The sequence below is a fragment of the Leptonychotes weddellii genome, chromosome 15 (genome assembly GCF_054177405.1).
Source record: "Leptonychotes weddellii isolate Sample4059 chromosome 15, ASM5417740v2, whole genome shotgun sequence".
Lineage (NCBI taxonomy): Eukaryota > Metazoa > Chordata > Mammalia > Carnivora > Phocidae > Leptonychotes > Leptonychotes weddellii.
The window spans coordinates 31814833-31832262 of record NC_138383.1 but is presented as its reverse complement, the minus strand read 5'-3'; the positions used below and the strand labels follow the sequence as shown (position 1 = coordinate 31832262).

General features: G+C 52.1%; 1 protein-coding gene across 6 annotated transcripts in view; it reads left to right on the top strand.

Moving 5' to 3' along the window:
• HNF1B (HNF1 homeobox B) overlaps positions 1-17430 on the top strand; it is a 52317-nt gene that overhangs the window by 13152 nt on the left and 21735 nt on the right. The gene's annotated exons all lie outside the window — the stretch shown is intronic.

Here is a 17430-nt window from a genome sequence, read left to right as displayed (position 1 = left end):
AAATTCAAAGCAGGGTTCAGAGGGCAGAGGCAAACGGCATGTGGCCAGCATGGAGCGCAACTGGGGCACTTGCCGCCCGCCCGCGGTGATCCACGGAGCTGGAGCTGGGGAGGGGGGGGGGCGTGGTTGGGGCAAGGGGCATTATTGAGAAGACAATGGCTATTGTGCTGGGACCTGTGATCTCCACACCAAAGTCAGGGAGCCTGCAAGCCGAACAAAGGCCGGGCAGCTTTCTGACAAGCTGGGGTTGTGGTGAGGTCACCACGGGGTCGTTCGTGTAGACCTTCTGTATACTGACAGGAGACACAGAGCGGGACTGGGGGGGTGGGGGGGTGGGGGGGCTGGGCAGGTACTGGAAGCTGAGCAGGGTGGGTGCCAAATACAGCCCGAGGGCCCTCTGATCAGAGGCCCCCCCCCCCTGCCCCCAGATCTTGGCCTTCTAAAAAAATCATGGAATGCTAGAACTGGGAGGAGCTTCAAAGAAGGAAACTGAGGCCCCAAAGAAGCAGTGACTTGCCAATGTTCACAGAGCGAGGGTGGCAGAGGCGGCTAGAACTCAGGCCTGCTGATTCCCACTTGGAGCCGCATAGGTGTGAGCGCGTCCTGCCCACAGAAGCTTCTCGTCTCCTCGGGAAGGCATCGTGCTGGCATGGAGTGCCCAGAACCATTTAGGGCCCAAGGCTGTCTTCCGGGGCTTTGTGTGTCCTTCTAGGGAGGAGACTCCTATTTATGGAGCAATAATTACGGGCCACTGTCTGTGTTCAGTGGCTGCTGTCCCCTCTGCCTGAATTTTCACTCGGGGCTCATCACGTAGTCCTTGTCCATGCCCAGAGAGGGGATTCTCGGACTCGGTTTTGAATCCTGTACCTAGCCAGCCAGGTTGATCCCCACAACTGCAGCGTGACCCAGTCACATCACTTCTCCGAGTCTGACTTTCCCGTCTGTAGAACAAAGAAGTAGGACCTACCTCATCGGGCCCATGTGAGAAGTAAATGAGAGAGTGTGTAAACACCATCTTTCCCAATAAGCGGTGACGACTGTCATCATTGCTCTCGTTCTGGCGAGCAACAGAGGAAAGAAAGGCAGCAGCAATCCCTTTCCTCCTAACTTTCACACCCCGGGGCATTATCTCCTAAGAGGTGACATGCACCCTGGCCCTGGGACTGGGCTGGGGCCTGGGGTGCAGGATGCTGGGAGGCGTGACTGTGGCCCCCTCTCCGGCTGCCAGGGTGGCACGTGAGCTGTGCTGGGGCGCCCAGGGGATGCACCCCGGGCTAGGCAGACAGCAGGCTGGAGCCTGGCGCTCAGGGTGGCCTACGGTCTGCAGAGCCTCTCGGTGTGCTTGCTATCATGGGCCCCACCACCAAGGTCTGGCCTCTAGCCAAGCCCAGAATGTACCTGGATGCAGAATACAAAAAGAGCTCCATGGGGGGCCAAGGAGAAACCAAGACCCATAGTCAGCATCAGCACTAGCACCCTCTAAGGCTAAGCGAGGGGCGGGGGGGGACGGGGAGGGACAAGGCCCCAGGCCCCCTCCCCCACACCCCCTCCCCTCCGCACGCCAGCCTCTGAGCCAGGAGGCCCGGAGGCATCTTAGAGACACATCTTTCCCTTGAACCTTCTTCCTGGAGAGGAGAGCATCCCATCTCTAAGGAGCCCCTGGTCTCGCAGCCACTCTCGGTGGGTTGTGGCCCACTTGCCCAAGGTGACCACAGTGTGACCCGGCTGCTGGAATGTCCAGCACAATAGGAATGGCAGGGGGAGCACTTTGCCTCTGTCAGCGGCTGATTGGTTACAAGGTGCCCTACAAACACCCTGTCCGCAGAATCAGCTGTTTTCGGTGCTGTCCCCTCCCGCCTTTACAATCACACACCAGCATGCAGCCGGGGGTTGTCATGGCTTTGTCTCCCTTATGCATGCTTAATTGACAATTAAGTTGGGGCTTTGAACCAGCCTGGCTGCCGCTGATGGGCCTTCATCTTTCCAGTGAGAGTCACAGGGGCACCCTTTGTTTGCTCTTCTTGGGGGCCTGAAGTTACTGTAGCAGGCTGCAGGCAGCCATTTATCTTCAGCCTGGAAGGCCTTTATCTGCACCCCCCCATTCCAGCTCTCGTCAGCAGGAGCTGTCCCTCGTTATAGGCCCCATGACAGCCCATTCTGAGGCCATTGAGGAGGCCCGGAGTGATGGCCCCTACCTCCATTCTGGAGCGGAATCAAGAGAAAGGCCCCCAAAAGGTCAGAGAGCAGGGCTGTGGTGAGGAAAGGGACTGGTTGGAGACAGGTGCTTGTATTGATTGGCTCGAGGAGGAGGAGGGAGGAGGAAGTTGGCGTGGACTGGAATCGGGGCTAGCCTTGGCCCAAGCCTTGGGATCCAGCTGCATGAGCTGTCATGCTCCCTGTGTCCTCTGCTCCAGCCTGCAGCAAATTCACTCACCCAGGCCCGTTTGCCACAGCCAGGGAGGGGCAGACGGTCCTCGTCAGCCTTCATTCGCCCCACGCGTCATATCCTCACTCTTGTATCCTTCACTCATCTTTCAAGAAGGAGACTGAGGCTCATCCTCTTGGAAAGAAAGTGAGGCACAGAGGCCAGAGGGAGCCCTTCCAGAAGAATCTTTGGATACCCTGACCGACAGCCTCTTTAAGTGGGGGCCTTTATTTCTGTGGCTGCTTCCTCCTGTCTCCCTTCAAACTCTGTTGCCCCCTCTCTAAGCCCAGTGGACTTGATCAGAGCTTAAAACCCAAAGAATCCTGCTGCCCGCATCCCTCTTGGCCCTTTCACCCGTCCTCCCAAGTCACCCACAAGAATCTAAGCCTGGGACTTAGACAAACTAGACTCTGGGCCAGGATATCTGTGTGATTACTGCTGTTTTCCCTGATGCTGAAATCGGTAGGACCCAAGGAAATCTCCAAAGTGCCCAATGGAAGGGTTTTGGCTACACGTGAATAATCATAAGGTCTAGTGTTGATTAAATATCTCCTGGGTCCCAGGCTTTGGGCTGAGCACCTACATGCATCATCTTATTTAAGCCTCACAGCAACCTTGTAAGGGTAGAAACCTTCTGTCCCCGTGCCCCCATTCTACAGTCAAGGAAGGGGAGAGGTTTAGAATGTAGATAATTTGCCCAAGTTCATATAGTTAGTAAGTGGCAGGCAGGTTTTGAACTGTCACGCTGACCATCTCTCTGCTTTATGCAGATGCTAAGAACTTGGCAGGCATGGAAACACACACACACACACACTCCCTTCTTCCACATTCTTACTGCTCCCCTCTGAATGACTAAAAGGCTTTAGGAGAGTGTGGCCGAGGATGGGGAGGGGGGGCGGCGTCTCCCATTCTGGCTCAGTTACCCCTCCCACCCCCCCACCAGCACCAACTGTTGCCCCTGACCAAGGAGGATTTTGCACCCTGCCCGGGGAAGAAATTCAAGCCCCCTCTTTCACGACCCCATCCCCATCTGGGCAGGGATTTGAACTGCCCTTGCAGGCCCGCACTGTCTGGGCACTAAATGCCTCAACAACTTAATGGGGCTTCAGAGACGGTGCGGGCACCTCAGCGCACCTCCGGAGCTCCGCCCCCTCCCCAGGCAGCAGACAAGGGGGGGGGGGGTTATGAAGGCGGCTGTAAAAATATTCATCTCCACAGCAAAGGTCCGCATGGTAAATAAGCCCTATTGTCCCTAAGTAGCAGATTATTTCAGTTCAGAAAAGAAACAAATCCTGCCTTGAAACATGTGGTATTTGAGGAAACACTTTGGGACTGACTTGGAGTTGAGTGGTAGACCCGGCTCCAGGGTTCTCCTTCATCAGGAGCTTATCTGACGGCCATTTTATCTGCTAAATTTGAAGGTCGTTTTATCTTGCGGTACCACCCCATCGGCTGCCACTAGATTGAGGAAGACAATCAGGATATTAATGAGATTAAGAGGCCCAGCCTTCAGAGATTCTGCTGGCAACCTCCTCCAGATAGTGGACCAACCCTGGTCTGCATACAAAGAAACCTGACTGCTGGGCTGGTGGGGCTCAGAGGCTCTGCACAAAGGGGCCAGGAGATACTGGAGTGCTATCGCTGTAGGCAGCCCCGTTGGCCATGCCTAATCCCCCTGAAGGACCCTTAGATGATTCAAGGACTCCTTGTTGTCTCCAATCAGCTCGAAGGAGGAAGGAAGCTGCTTGCAAGGACAGAGCCCTGGCCAGCCGGTTCCTGGAGAAGTGCCCTTGGAATCTGTTTGTTGAAGTGTTTTGGTTTTTTTTAAGATTTTATTTGAGCGAGAGAGAAAGAGAGAGAGGGTGCACTCGCATACGAGTGGTGGGGAGGGGCAGGGGGAGAGGGAGAGAAGCAGACTTCCGTGGGGCTCGATCCCAGGACCCTGAGATCGTGACCTGAGCTGAAGGCAGACACTTAACTGACTGAGCCACCCAGGCATCCCTGTTTGTTGAAGCCTTGATGGGAACTGACAGGAGCTTGGGGGGAATTAAGCACCAGAGGTGCGGAGAGCGGCCAAAATCTGTGCAAGGATCTTGGAAGCAAACTTCCTTGATGGGAAGGCCCAAGATCTGGCATTTTGCCTCTACCCACTTTTCAAGGAGAAGTACAAGTGCAAATGGGGAAGATTACAGACAGAGAGATAGAGATTGTATAAATATAGATATACAGATGAATGAATGAATGAAACATACCCCCAAAATAAGGTCAGATGAAGTATTCAGTTGTGGTTATCATCCTAGTGATCATGGGATCTCTGGTATAGGGGTTGGCAAAACTCCTGTGAAGAGCTAGATAGTAAATATTTTAGGCTTTTCAGGCCACATAGTCTCCTTTCACAATGACTTCACTCTGCCTCTGCAGAATAAAAGCAGCCCTGGACCATATGGAAATGAGTGACTGTGGCTGTCTTCCAATAAAACCTTATTTATGGGACTGAAATTCAAATTTCCTATAATTTTCAAACATCACAAAATAGTCTCCTTTTAATTTTTTTCCCAACCATTTAAAAATGTAAAAACCAAGCTGAGCTAATGGGTCCTACAAAAACAGGCTGCCTTGGCGTGGGGACCACAGTTTGCTGACCCCCACTCTAGGATAATGGTTCCCAAACTTTGCCACACTTTAGAATCAACTAGGGAGCTTCTAAAAATCCCAATGCCCAGGCTGTGCCATAGACACCTGATGTGTAATGACCCAGACATGGAATACACACTGAAGATAATCTGGGGAAATGCTTTCATGAATCCAGTGGGCATAGCAACAAAATCATAGGCTATGTAGGAAGACCTGAATTCCAGCTTCAACTTGGCCACTCATTAGCTGTGTGACCCTGGGCAAATCTCTGGGATCGCTAAGCCCCGGTTTCTCAATTTGTACAATGGGGACACTAACTTCTGCAGATGCTACAAGGATTAAATGAGATAATGCACGTAAAGCACCCAGGAGATAGCAGGTGCTCATAAATGGTAGCTAATACCATTCCTTGCAGAGCCTTGTTTGGGGGTTTTCCCCCTCTCTTTCCCTCTATTCCTCTTGGAGGTTTCTTCCAATCCTGACTTTTAGAGAATTTTTTTTTAAAGATTTTATTTATTTGACATAGGGAGAGAGAGAGAGAGCACAAGCAGGGGGAGTGGCAGGGAGGGGGAGAAGCAGACTCCCGGCTGAGCAGGGAGCCCGACGCTGGGCTCAATCCCAGGACCCTGGGATCGTGACCTGAGCAGAAGGCAGCCGCTTAACTGACTGAGCCCCCCAGGCGCCCCCCATGACTTTTAGAGAATTTGAGTGTGTCCAACTAGATCCTCATCTTGGTGTTTGCGGCAGACTGAGGCCGGCCGCTGGTAGCATACTGAGTGTAAGGCAGTTTCTCATTCTTCCAAGGAGGACCACTCTGTGACATCTGTAGCATATCTCCAGGGCTGTATCCGCTACTATAGGCATGTAGTGCAAATGCCCTAGATAGGGAGGGAAAGTGGGGAAGCACCAAGGATTGTGGGGAGGGGCGGAGGCTCCTGACCATGTAGCAGGAGGTCAGGTTCATAAGATGACCCTGAATTTCCTGGAGGGCATTTTTCTCCTTTAATTTAAGGAGGCGTGAGCACCCTGCTTGTTAGTAATTAGCCCCGGGAACCTGCCAATTAGAGGGGGTGTGGTCCTTTCTTGGTGGAAGCCCAATCTGAGAAGCTTAATGGCCTTTGTTCTTAGGAAGGAGGCTCCCCCAAACTACAGGTGAAAAGAGCGGCAGGAAGGGGAGGGTGGGCACATCCCCTGCGGTGAATGTGGGAAACCTCAGAAGCTCCAGAGGGCCCATCTTCTGGAAGCTACTTCCCTCCACCTGTGAGCCTGCATCAGCTTTAGACCCCTTCCCTCTGCTCCGGCTGCAGCAGCCCAGCAAAGGTTGAGCCAATGAAGCTCAGTCTCTAATGCTTTCAGGAAGTCAAGACCCAGCTTTCTTAGGACCCATACTCACACCCTTTCCAGGTCGGAGGAACACCTCCATGCAGATACCTTAAGTGTTTAATGACTCTCCCGAGGGATGTCTACAGCCCCTGAAGCAAGCTGGCTACAGGCAGTCCCTTGCCCGGACCACACTCAAACAGGTTTGGGCTTGATCTATGGTTCTTTCACCATCTGGTGGTTACTTAGTCTCTCTGAACCTCGGTTTCTTCATCTATGAACTAGGGATCATGATACCTATCTCCTGAGGGCTGTTGAGAGGCTTAAGGATGATCCACGGCCAGGAGCCAAGCACAGTGCCTGACCAGAAGGGTCTTGGGGCGTTGGCTCAGGAGCCCTCAGGGCCTTGAGAGAGAGGAAAAGCTTTGGATTTCCCTGGGTTCCTGACAGGGGTGTGGCTTGCAATTTCACCCTGGAAGTTTCTCTGTGCAGGAGCCCTGCTTCTCACTTGAGACATCAGAAACCATGAAGTCCGAGTATTGGCAGGACCTGGGCTTTTCACAACTCCTTCCCAGGCCACACAGAAGGCATCTGGGGAGCTCATTAAAAACACCCAGGTCTCCCCTACCCACACCTTTTAGAATCAAAACCTGGCGTGGGGGGTCAGGCATGGGAAGTTTCAACAAAGTCCCGTAGAGATGTGGAGGGCTGGATATCATCAGGCTAGATGGAACAGGAGGGTCCTGAAGGGGTTGATGATTATCCTGATGGCCCTTTGCTGAACTAGGAGAGGTGAGGCAGCCAAGGGAAGGGCCCTGGACTCGGATTCAGGAAACCAGAGCCATGAATGAGCAGGGGTGACCTTGGGCCGATCACTTAACTTCTCAGGGATTCTGGCAAATGAGTGTGTTGGACCTTTCAGCTCTGACAGGTTATTATTTGGAGACTGGGTGTCATATCGAGTCTTGGGGCCCGGGACTCTGCTGCTTGGAGCAGCAGAGGGAGGTTGGCCATTGTGATATCTTATTGTTAAGCTCATCATCTGTCTCTCTCCCTTGCTCCTTCCCCATTTCAGGAACTGTGTGCTGTTACAATCCTTCCACCTTTATTAGGGACCATTAGAGCTTTACAGCACCAGCAGATTGGGTGGGGCCAGTCACAATAAACAGATTTATAATGGGTGTAAACGAGACACCTATCACTGTTGGAGGTTAACACTTTCAGGGCCTTTGAGTGGCAGCCTGCATGCCCAGACCTTCTGGCCCTGCCTGCCGCAGGGAGCCTCTTCCTGGTCAGCACCTGTTGGACTGGGTTGGCAGTAAAGCCCAGTGAGTTCTTGCTCGGCGAGGGTGGGAAACCTCTAAGTAACATCCCCCATCTGTGTAACATCGATTGCATGGTGGGCACAAAATAGCTGCTTAATTTATCTCAAGATGTTTTGCAAATGGAAACATACAAGTTTACAAATGGAAACAGAATGGGCCGCCTCCTCCTCCTTGAGAATCCTCCTGCCAGGTGAAGTAGAGGGTTTGCATCTCAACGTGTCAAAGAAAAAGAAACAAACCAAGTAAGTCTGTTCTCTCTGCAAAGAAAGTCGTTCCGAAAGTCTCTCGAACTGTGTATGTATTCTGAATGGTAGAATGCTGGGCTGTACCAATGTCTGAGCCCGAGCGGGCTTTCTTCACCAGTGGGTCTCCAGTCCATAGCTGGTGCCTGGCATATGGCAGACGTTCCGTGTATCTTGCACCGATGGGATCTATTAGAGAGGGCTTCTCGTCCAAGAAGCTGAATGCATAAATCCCCTGTTGTATAATCTGTTACTCAGCTTTAAACTGAGCATGGACTTTGTTTCATTTTACATAGCACAGTATATATTATTATTTATTTTTTTATTTTATTATTATTATTTTTTAAGATTTTATTTATTTGATAGAGAGACAGGGAACACAAGCAGGGGGAGAGGGAGAGGGAGAAGCAGGCTTCCCGCTGAGCAGGGAGCCCCATGCGGGGCTCGATCCCAGGACCCTGGGATCATGTCCTGAGCCGAAGGCAGACGCCCAACGACTGAGCCACCCAAGCGCCCCAGTATATATTATTATTTAAAGCATGTATTCCTTTTCTAGAAACAGTATCATCCAGTTCTACCTCCATTGGTGCTGCTTAACCAAAATATAGTCACACACACACACACACACACACACACCCTCCAACATTAACTACCACCAGGAAGTTTTCAAAGAGCGTATTAGTATTCATTCTCCCTTAATGTTCTCCTGGTTTAGTTTCTACTAGTTTAGTTTACTAGCTTAGTTTAGTCTACTCGTTTGATTTTGTTCTACTAGTTAGGTTCATGTTCTACTAGATTAGTTCTTATAATCTCTCATCAGCATCCCTTGGGCAAGAAAAGAGCTAGAATGGCTCTTCCTGAGTTTTTGTTGAGTGAACTGAGGTCTGGAAAAGACCTGGACGTTTTGCAGATCAGCATCATTTGGCGAGATGGCTCTAAGCTGCCACCATCCTCGGTGAGTGCTCCCTGAGCGCTCTGCTGGTGCTCCTGTTCAGTGGAAGCCAGTGACCATCCAGCTCCGAAGCCTCGGTGCCCGCCCGACACCTGGTGCTGCCTGGGACCAGCATCCATGAGCTGGTGACCAGTAGCTGTCTGTCATGATGATGGCGATGGTCTGGCGGTGGTGATGAAGAGGCTGGGGTCTGGCCAGGCGAACGCCTCAAAGGATCTTCTCCCTGGGTGTCACTTCCCAGCAGGGCCCTGCTTATGAATAGGTCGCAGTGGAAAACCTCTCTTTTCTGAGGCAATTTTATGAGCCCTTCAGTCACAATACAGATGTCTGTTTTTAGGACCTTACTTTTGTATAGACACCCAGTGGCTCAGTCTGCTGATGGCTTTATAGCCTTCCCCCGTTGCCCAGACCCACTAGAAGCGTCATCATTCTCCTCGCCAGCCAAGCCCAGGGGCCTTTGTTGCAGCCACATTACCCCTCCCCGCAAAGGCTGCCTCTGAGAAAAGAGACCCCAGGAGCCAGACTGTGGCCGGGCTCTGTCTGTCCTCATGGCCTTTAGGCCTAACGATGTCCACCATTAACCCTTCTTAGTTTTACTCCAACTTCCTTTGGAGAAAAAGGCATTTAAGTGACTCATGTTGCCACAGCAAACTCCCCGTTAATTGATCCTTCCTCAAAGTCAACCCGATGAGGCCCCAAACTGGGTTCTAAGAGGGTGAGTCTAAATTTGGGGTTCCCACAGCCCCAAACTTTTAGAAATGGTCAGCCTGTGCTCACGGGAGCACCCATTGCCATCCCCCTTGAAGCACCCTAGGTAATGAGTGTTATGCTTAGGCCTCAAGAAGTCAGGAAGGGGTAGGCTCCCCACAGGCACCCCGTTGGCCCTTTTTTACACTAGGTAAAGCACTGCCCGAGATCTCTGCTGCTTCGTACGAAACCCTTACTCCGCCGTGCACCCACCTCCGGCCTCCAAACACCAAGTCGCCTAAACGTGTCAGTGCTATTTCTACCTCGATCACATTTTACTCTCTCTTTCTCCTTCTCTCTCGCTCCCCCCTTCTCCCTTCTTTAAGAGGTATGCCTCCCACTAACCTCAGCAAAACCAGGAGATGAAGAGGAGAAGTGTATCCCGCTCCCACTTCTCCACCGCTCAGCTCAGCAGACTGACAGTGTGGAGCCTGGTTAGAACTAAAGTGCAGGTCATTCAGTCATCAGCTGCTCATTCCAGCAATATGTACTGAGTGCCTACATGGGCTAGGCTCGGGGCGCCTGGGTGGCTCAGTCATTAAGCGTCTGAGTCCCGCGTTGGGCTCCCTGCTCAGCGGGGAGTCTGCTTCTCCCTCTCCCTCTGCTGTTCCCCCTGCTTGTGCTCTCTCTCTCAAATAAAAATGAAATCTTTAAATAAATAAATGAAAATAAAAATAAATGGGCCAGGCCCTTGTGCGAGGCACTGAGGACACAGTGGAGAAGGCAGGCAAGGTCCTGCCCTCATTGGGCTTACCTTCCTTCCTTCCAGCGAGAGATAAGCCAAGCAACAAGTAAACAAAATCATTTCAAACTGTTGGTGGCTCACAACGAAGGCTCAGCATACCTGGAATCGATTCGGGGCTTACGGGGAAGAGGAAGAAGGGTCAGCTTTGGAATACCGCTGACCTGCTGGGGGAGACCCTTTAGCAAGAGGTAGTGAAAATAACCTCTTCCTCTTCGAACCTCAGTTTTCCATTCTGTCAAATGGGCATCTGTGACACATGGAGAGCAGCGTGTGTAGATCACTCACAGAGGTGAGGGCTTCTCAAGCTCTCAAGGGCCGGCCTGGCCTCTTTCACTTATAGCCACGGCCTCCAGGCTGAAGTGCTCGCTGCGAATCGTCTGATGTTTGCTTGCAGAGACTGGCTCTGTGGTGAGGACCTGGCGGGGTGGCCTCATGGGGGAGGACAGGCCGAGTCTCTGTTGCCCTTCTACCTCCCCACATGTGTGATTTTCTCAGGCGCACTGTGCTCATTAGCGTCTGTTCTCAGCCAAGATGCTTTTGATGGAAGACGACTTTTTTTTTTTTCCTTTTCTTTTCTTGGCTCCCTTTGCTTTGATTTTTATAAGAAAACCAGTTTGTGGGCTTCCCTTAAGTATCACTCCACTTTTACTCCTTGAGTTCAAGAGTGTTTACCGTCCCCGCAGGCCTGTCTGTGTTTCTCCTCTTACGAACCGGCCTCCTCACTGAGCCACCTCAGGTAGAAGGCGATGTGGAATTGAAACCAGCCTAGTGTTTAAACTGCTTTCATCTTACATCAGCTTTTTCCTCTCAGGCTTTCAGATTTTTAATCTCCTAAACTCTCTGCAAACATTAATCTTGATGCCCAGAGAGGAGGAAATATGACCAAGAACTGGCAGGAGGCCCATGTTGCCGATGAGGACACTGAGGCAGCAAGGCGAGCTCCACCATGGAAAGCTTTCGTTTCTGGAGTTCCCAGTTACAAACGGGGAACCGTGCGCATTCTTTCATCCCAGATGAGCGTCTCAGAAGTTCCCTAGGTGGAATCATTTGTGTCTCTGCCTCTTTCCTCAAGAAAGTGACACCTCTATGGGAAAAGGGGGAGTGGATTTCTGAGGATGTGTGACCGGGCCCATCAGGACTGGCCTAATTCCTCCTGGCCCCCTCCCCGGCCCGGAATTTTGGCGTCATTGGAAAGACAGCCCTGTCTACCCATAATTGATGGACAGGGTTGTTTCCTTTTCTCCTTCATACACTCCCTCTTGCCTGGGCTTAAGTTCCCAGTTTCTAGACCCAACAGGGTTGGACTGTGCTCTGCATGAGGTTAAAAACACACGGGAAGAATGTGTGTGACAGACTCTGGCCAGTTGAGTAATGTTTACTCTGTTGGTGGCTGGGACGCTCGTTCTCCCTGGCAGAGGTCCATCAGCCGGAGGAACATTCCTGCATTATCAGGGATGGGAGATTGGCTTTGAAATGTCAAGGGTGAAAGGCATCCCACCAGATTCTGGGTGCAGCTCCCAGACCCCAGGAAAATGGGCCCCCTGGCTTCAGTGCCAAAGGCCACATGGGGGCAAGCCGAGCCTCACGTTGCCCAGGAGGCCCCACCTCCCTCTCCCCCCGCTTCCTATAAAAGAGCGATTCTGGTCATGTTTCCCTGGCTGACATTGCTCTTCTGTTTGCGCAGCTTTTTCTCTCCCCGGAAAACCTGGTGCTTCTCTCACCTTATTTTACTCACTCATCATTCTGGCCTCTGAGGAAGGAAGATCCATATGCCCATCTTGTAGAAAAAAATGCCAAGACCCCACAGTTGACTGGCCCAGAATCATCAAGGCAGAGAAGGCAGAGAGACAGAGAGAGAGAATTCGTTTCAAGCATCTAGATGCTGATGGCCTGTTGATTTCTGGAATTGTGGAATTCCAGTTGTTTTGAGAAGCTCTAAGAGAGCTGTAAGTTCTCAGCCCCTGAAGCACAGGTTTCTGAAAAGTCCTTGCGGTTAATTACACCCTGAGCAGGTCCTCTCCGGGGTCCTCCTATGGGGCAGTTGTGTCTGTCCTCGAACACAGGTGCATGGTCAGTTCTGTAGAAGCCAACATTTACATCATAAAAACCGCCATGCTCTGTAAAGTCATGCAATAAAAACCCTGGGGCTTATGGGGGAAAAAATGGGGTTAAGGGCACACTACTCAAAACTTCTTCAGTGACACCCTTTAAGAAGATAAGACTCTAATAAAAAGATGAGCAGAGTTTTACCCCCGTTAACTGGTTAGGAAATGCATCAGTGCAGCAATAAATACGGCATTTTACCTGAAGCAGCCCTGAAGTTTGCGTGTGGAGGTAGGCGTCAGAAGGGTCTCAGCTTGTGAGTTGGTGTGAAGTGGTGGGTGGAGGGTTGTCGGAAATCGGAGGGAAGGTTCTAACTCCAGATGTGGATGGAGGTGGCCTATAGCACATGCAGGAAACTGCAGGTAGCTGGTAGACGCTTGAAGGGTGTGTGTGTGTGTGTGCGTGTGTGTGTGTGTGCGCGCGCGCATGCGAACACACACTAATGTGTTTAGTGTTTTCCCATGTGGCTCCGCTCAGCTGGGTGCAGGTTTCTGAATTCCTATTGGGAAATTCACGTTGCACTCAGATTATTCCATAGTGTATCAATAGAATTGGACCAGATCCACGCTTTCAATACCAACATTGCCGCGGGACTGACGGCATTTTCTCCTTCGGCCAGAAGGGATGCTCCCTTGTTCTAGAGCATGCGTGCTCAAAGCAGCTGAGCGCTCATTCCTTCTTTCAGGAAATGTTCATAGTCCCAGGCCCTCTGTTAGGCTCTGAGGATGCAACGTTGAGTAAAAAGCCATCCCTTCCTTTAAGAGGGAAAGAGAAGTACCCTGTCATAGGAACATTATGGTGCTGGGCGACTGACTCCCACTGTAAGCGTCTCAACTGCATGTGAAATGCAAAGGGCAAAGCAGATAACTACCAGGATGAATCAAGGAGAGCTTCACAGAGGAGGTGACATTTAGCCCTCTTAAAAAGATGCGACATGGAGAAGAAGGGAAGAGCTTTCCCGGCAGAGGGAACAGCAGATGCAAAGGCACAGAGGCAGGAGATGGCCGGGCCAACATGATGGACAGCAGGTGCTCTGACACAGCTGTATGGGATGTCATGCGAGATGATGCAGCTAAGGGGCTGGAGTCACAGAGGCCCGATTCTGCTAGTCTTTGCTGTTGGGGCTTTTCCAGAAGGCAGTGAGGGGCCGTCCTAGGTTTCCAAAGAGGGCAGTGACATGGTGCGAGTTTGTTTAAGAAAGAAATCCCAAGCTGCAGCAGTGTGAAGAGTGCCCTGGAGGAGGGTGTTGGCACAGGAAGCAGAGTGTGGAGATGCCGGCTTTTGGAACCATGAACTCCGTTCATGTGTTGATACTTCTGACCAGTCATATTGCATAGAAACTGGATGAGTTGTCTCTGTCCCACATGCCATCAGGAATTCAGAAAGAGCCCAACACCCATGATACTGAGGCCTAGGAACAGGTGAAGGAGGTCAGCTCCTCACCAGGATCTCAGGGATGTCTCTAGATTCTAGCTGGGATGACTTTTGCTGCTGGACACACGTACCATGGTTCCTAGGACCAGCGGTGGGGACATGGCCGATGAGGGCCTTGAGCCAGGAAGGGAGTACAAGGTACAGGGCCACCTTCTGGCATTGTCATATCTCCTCTGGGGACCTCTGGGGCTATTAACCCAGCAGCTTTGGCCGGTCAGTAGTAAACCAGAGCCCTTGTGGTAGTATTTATGTTCAGAGCTTGCAAGGGTGAAGGAAGAAGGGAAGATGCCATTCCACTTCCCTAGCACAGTACCCAGCACGTGAGAGGTGCTCAGTCAAGTTTGTGTGAACTCAGCCTTCCTGAAAACATCTTTTAGACCAAGACAGTCCCAAAGTAGAAGGAGCTGAGGTATCTTGAGCCACTGTTATGTGCCAAGCACGTTCTGGGGACTTCCACATCCCTTAAGTCATTCATCTTCTTCCCAATGAGCTAAGGGGCAGAGATTGTTAACAGCAAAGAAGCTGAAGCTCGGGGAGGTTCAGTCACCTCCCCAAGGCCACACAACTAATGTGTGGTTGAGCCAGGATTTAAACCCGGGTTGCCTGGCTCCAGAGCCTCCTCCGCTTTCCTTCTCCCTTGAAGAGCTCTCCTGGGTTTGTGAAATACCCAAGGACCTGGCCGCTCCTTCCTCTAACAAGAACACCTATTCCCGGTGGATTGCCAGCCACTGTCTTGTGATACACCTTCCACCTTCACACCCCCGTTAAGGCGGCTGCCTGATTACAGCCACCTTCTCTGGGCCCAGAGTGATTGCCCAACTGCTGGTGAGAGGAGCACCGGTGGGAAAGGTTACAGGTGAGTCTGGGTGAACAGCCCCCCGCCTCGCTCCCACCACACTCGGCAGTGATAACAGCCCCCTCCCACAGCGGGCAGTCCTCTGGCTCGGAGATGAGGAAGCTAGAGTTCACCCAATACACTGAAGGCAGAGCTGAGATCAACCAGGGATCCCCTAAGCTCCCAGCCCGATGCTCCCCCTTCGCCAGAGGTCTAAGCCCACCGGTCTTTTAACAGAACAGCCCCACCCTTACATTTCTCCTAGAATGAAGTTCTGCTGGGGGGAGCAAACAAGGTTTAAACACCACAGCAGCCTTGGGCTACACTGCCTGGGTTCTAACAAATGGCTCTTGACACTCTTCTGCCAGGCTCCCTCCTAAAGAAGGCTTTTGTTTCCTGCGGATATCCTTGGTTAATTATTTTTAAATAAATAATTATGTAGCCTGCGGTAGGGGAGAAGCCTCCCCGTGACCCATATTTGATCATCAGACGACTGGCCCTCTTCCTTCGGCCAAATTAAATAGGCTAAAACCAGAGTCTGTTTGACTTGAGGCTGAATCGATGATGGGGACAGGCTGGGAGGTGAACACACGCCTGACTCCCAGCGTTATCACCACTCTCTCAAGAGCAGAGCATCTTGGGGAGGTAAATAGCTGGCCAGGGAGTCAGAGAAAGCAGGAGAAAACAGGGTGAAGTCCAGTCCCTCCAAAAGGAAAGAATGAGAGGGGCAGGGGCCAGGCCTGCCTCCCAGGTTGCTTCCAGAGCAAAACATCGGGGCTTCTACAGGGTAGACTCCTTTGGGAGCCCTTCTCTAGGGACAGGTCATTCCATTCGGTACTTAGAATCTGCCCTAAGTTGTCTAGAACTCTAGAGTCTTAGGGCAAGTACCTTGGGGTCCATCTCCATACCAGCTCCCTCCCCACCTATAGTTACCATTTATTTAGCATTATGCTAGGAGATTTATAGATACTTTCTCCTATCCCCAAATGGCCCTGTTGAGGAAGCATTCCCTCCATTGTATGAGAGGAAGCTACAGCACAGATAGAGAAGTTATTTTCTCAAGATCACACGTCTCCAAAGAGCAAAGTCAGGATTCGAGCCTGAGTTTGGCAAGCTCTCGAGCCCACAGTCTTCTCCCTGTCCCTCCTTGTCAGAAGACGTTACCTGTTACTGATTTGAAACCTGCCTCCACTATTTATCGCTGGAGCTGCTCTGGCTCCTGAGCTCACGAGGCACACATCTCTCTTCCCTACATGACAACACTGTGAGCTGTTGGACGCATCCTTCCAGGAGCCCAGGGGCAAATGTGAGTGGAGAAAAAAAGAACCTAATGTGATCCAGTGGGACGGATAGACGGGGGTAAATAGGAGACCTCAGGGCCACAGATAGCTGCGGAGGATCACGGGCAGGACTGGGCAGGGGCTGCTGGTTCGGAGGCAGGGAAGCCTTTCTTCCTTTTAACTCCATGGTGCCTGTTCCCCCCAAAATGTGGTGCCCTAGACCAGTAACCGCCAAATTCCAATGCTGTCCCACTGCCAGCGCCACCCCCCCCGGCAGCCCCATGCATCAAAGAGTGGGGACAGCCAGCAATAGAAGAAGCCCATAGAGCACGCATCAAGCCACTCAGAGTCAAGCAGGTTGCTCTTGAAGGTTAGAACCCTGCCTTAGCATTTGTTTGTTTTCTTCCCAGCCCTCTGAGGCTCTAGGTCATATCAGCCTTGGGTAACGTCCTTCGGACCATGCCAGGAAAACTGGCTTGAGGATCCTCTTGGCAAGCTGCGGCTTAGCGATTTGGAGGCTGCTTAGTGATTTGGAGGCTCCTGGGGGGACTTTGCAGCCTCCTCAGGAGGGTGGGGCTCCAGGGGGAGCAGGAGGCAGGGCAGGGGGAGACAGACCAGCAGAATCCGTATCCTTGATACAGTGAGAGTTAATGTGGGGAAAGCTGGTAAATGGAGAATTGTAGGCAGACAGTTGGCCCACCTCTCCAAACGATTGCATGCCGAGAGCATTCGTCTCCCTCCCCTGCAGGTAGACCCAGGGTCCCTCAAACCTTTTTGTTGAATCCAAAGTGAAAAACGAGAACAGGGTCTTTGTCAGCTTTGAACTTAGAGTGAGATGTCCCAGCGACCCCCAGCTTTGTCATTGGCTGTCTCATGGGCCCATCCAGCAGGACTTTGACCCTGCAAACTGAGCCCTGGTTCTTTGCCCCCCTCCACTCCCCCCCCACACCCTGCTCTTCCCTTCAGCTTCCTTCTGCCCTTCCCCGAGCGCAGACCTCTGTTTTGGTTCCTGAGCAAGAGGGAGGGTCAGAGCAGTGAGGCTGTAAACATGCTTGGTTCTCCCCTCCCTTGCAGACCAAACTGCAGTGGTTTACTAAGGCATCCACATCCTGCCAGTATGCGCTGCCTGCCCCACATCCTGGCAGACACGCCTCCCCCTGGGCCCTGGAAGTCAGCCAGATGGGACCCCATCAGAGGACTGTGAGTTCCAGAGCCAAAGACTCCCAGCTGCAGCCCCATCTCTGTCCTGCTCTGCCCGTGCCCCTGCCCCCCCCCCCCCCCCGCCAGGGCCTCTCAGGCTCAGCCAAAACCGTGGTGCGCAGAGACGGATGCCTTTCGCTATAGCTCTTACAGGGGTCCCTGGGTAAGTGCCTCTTTGTAGAAAGGGT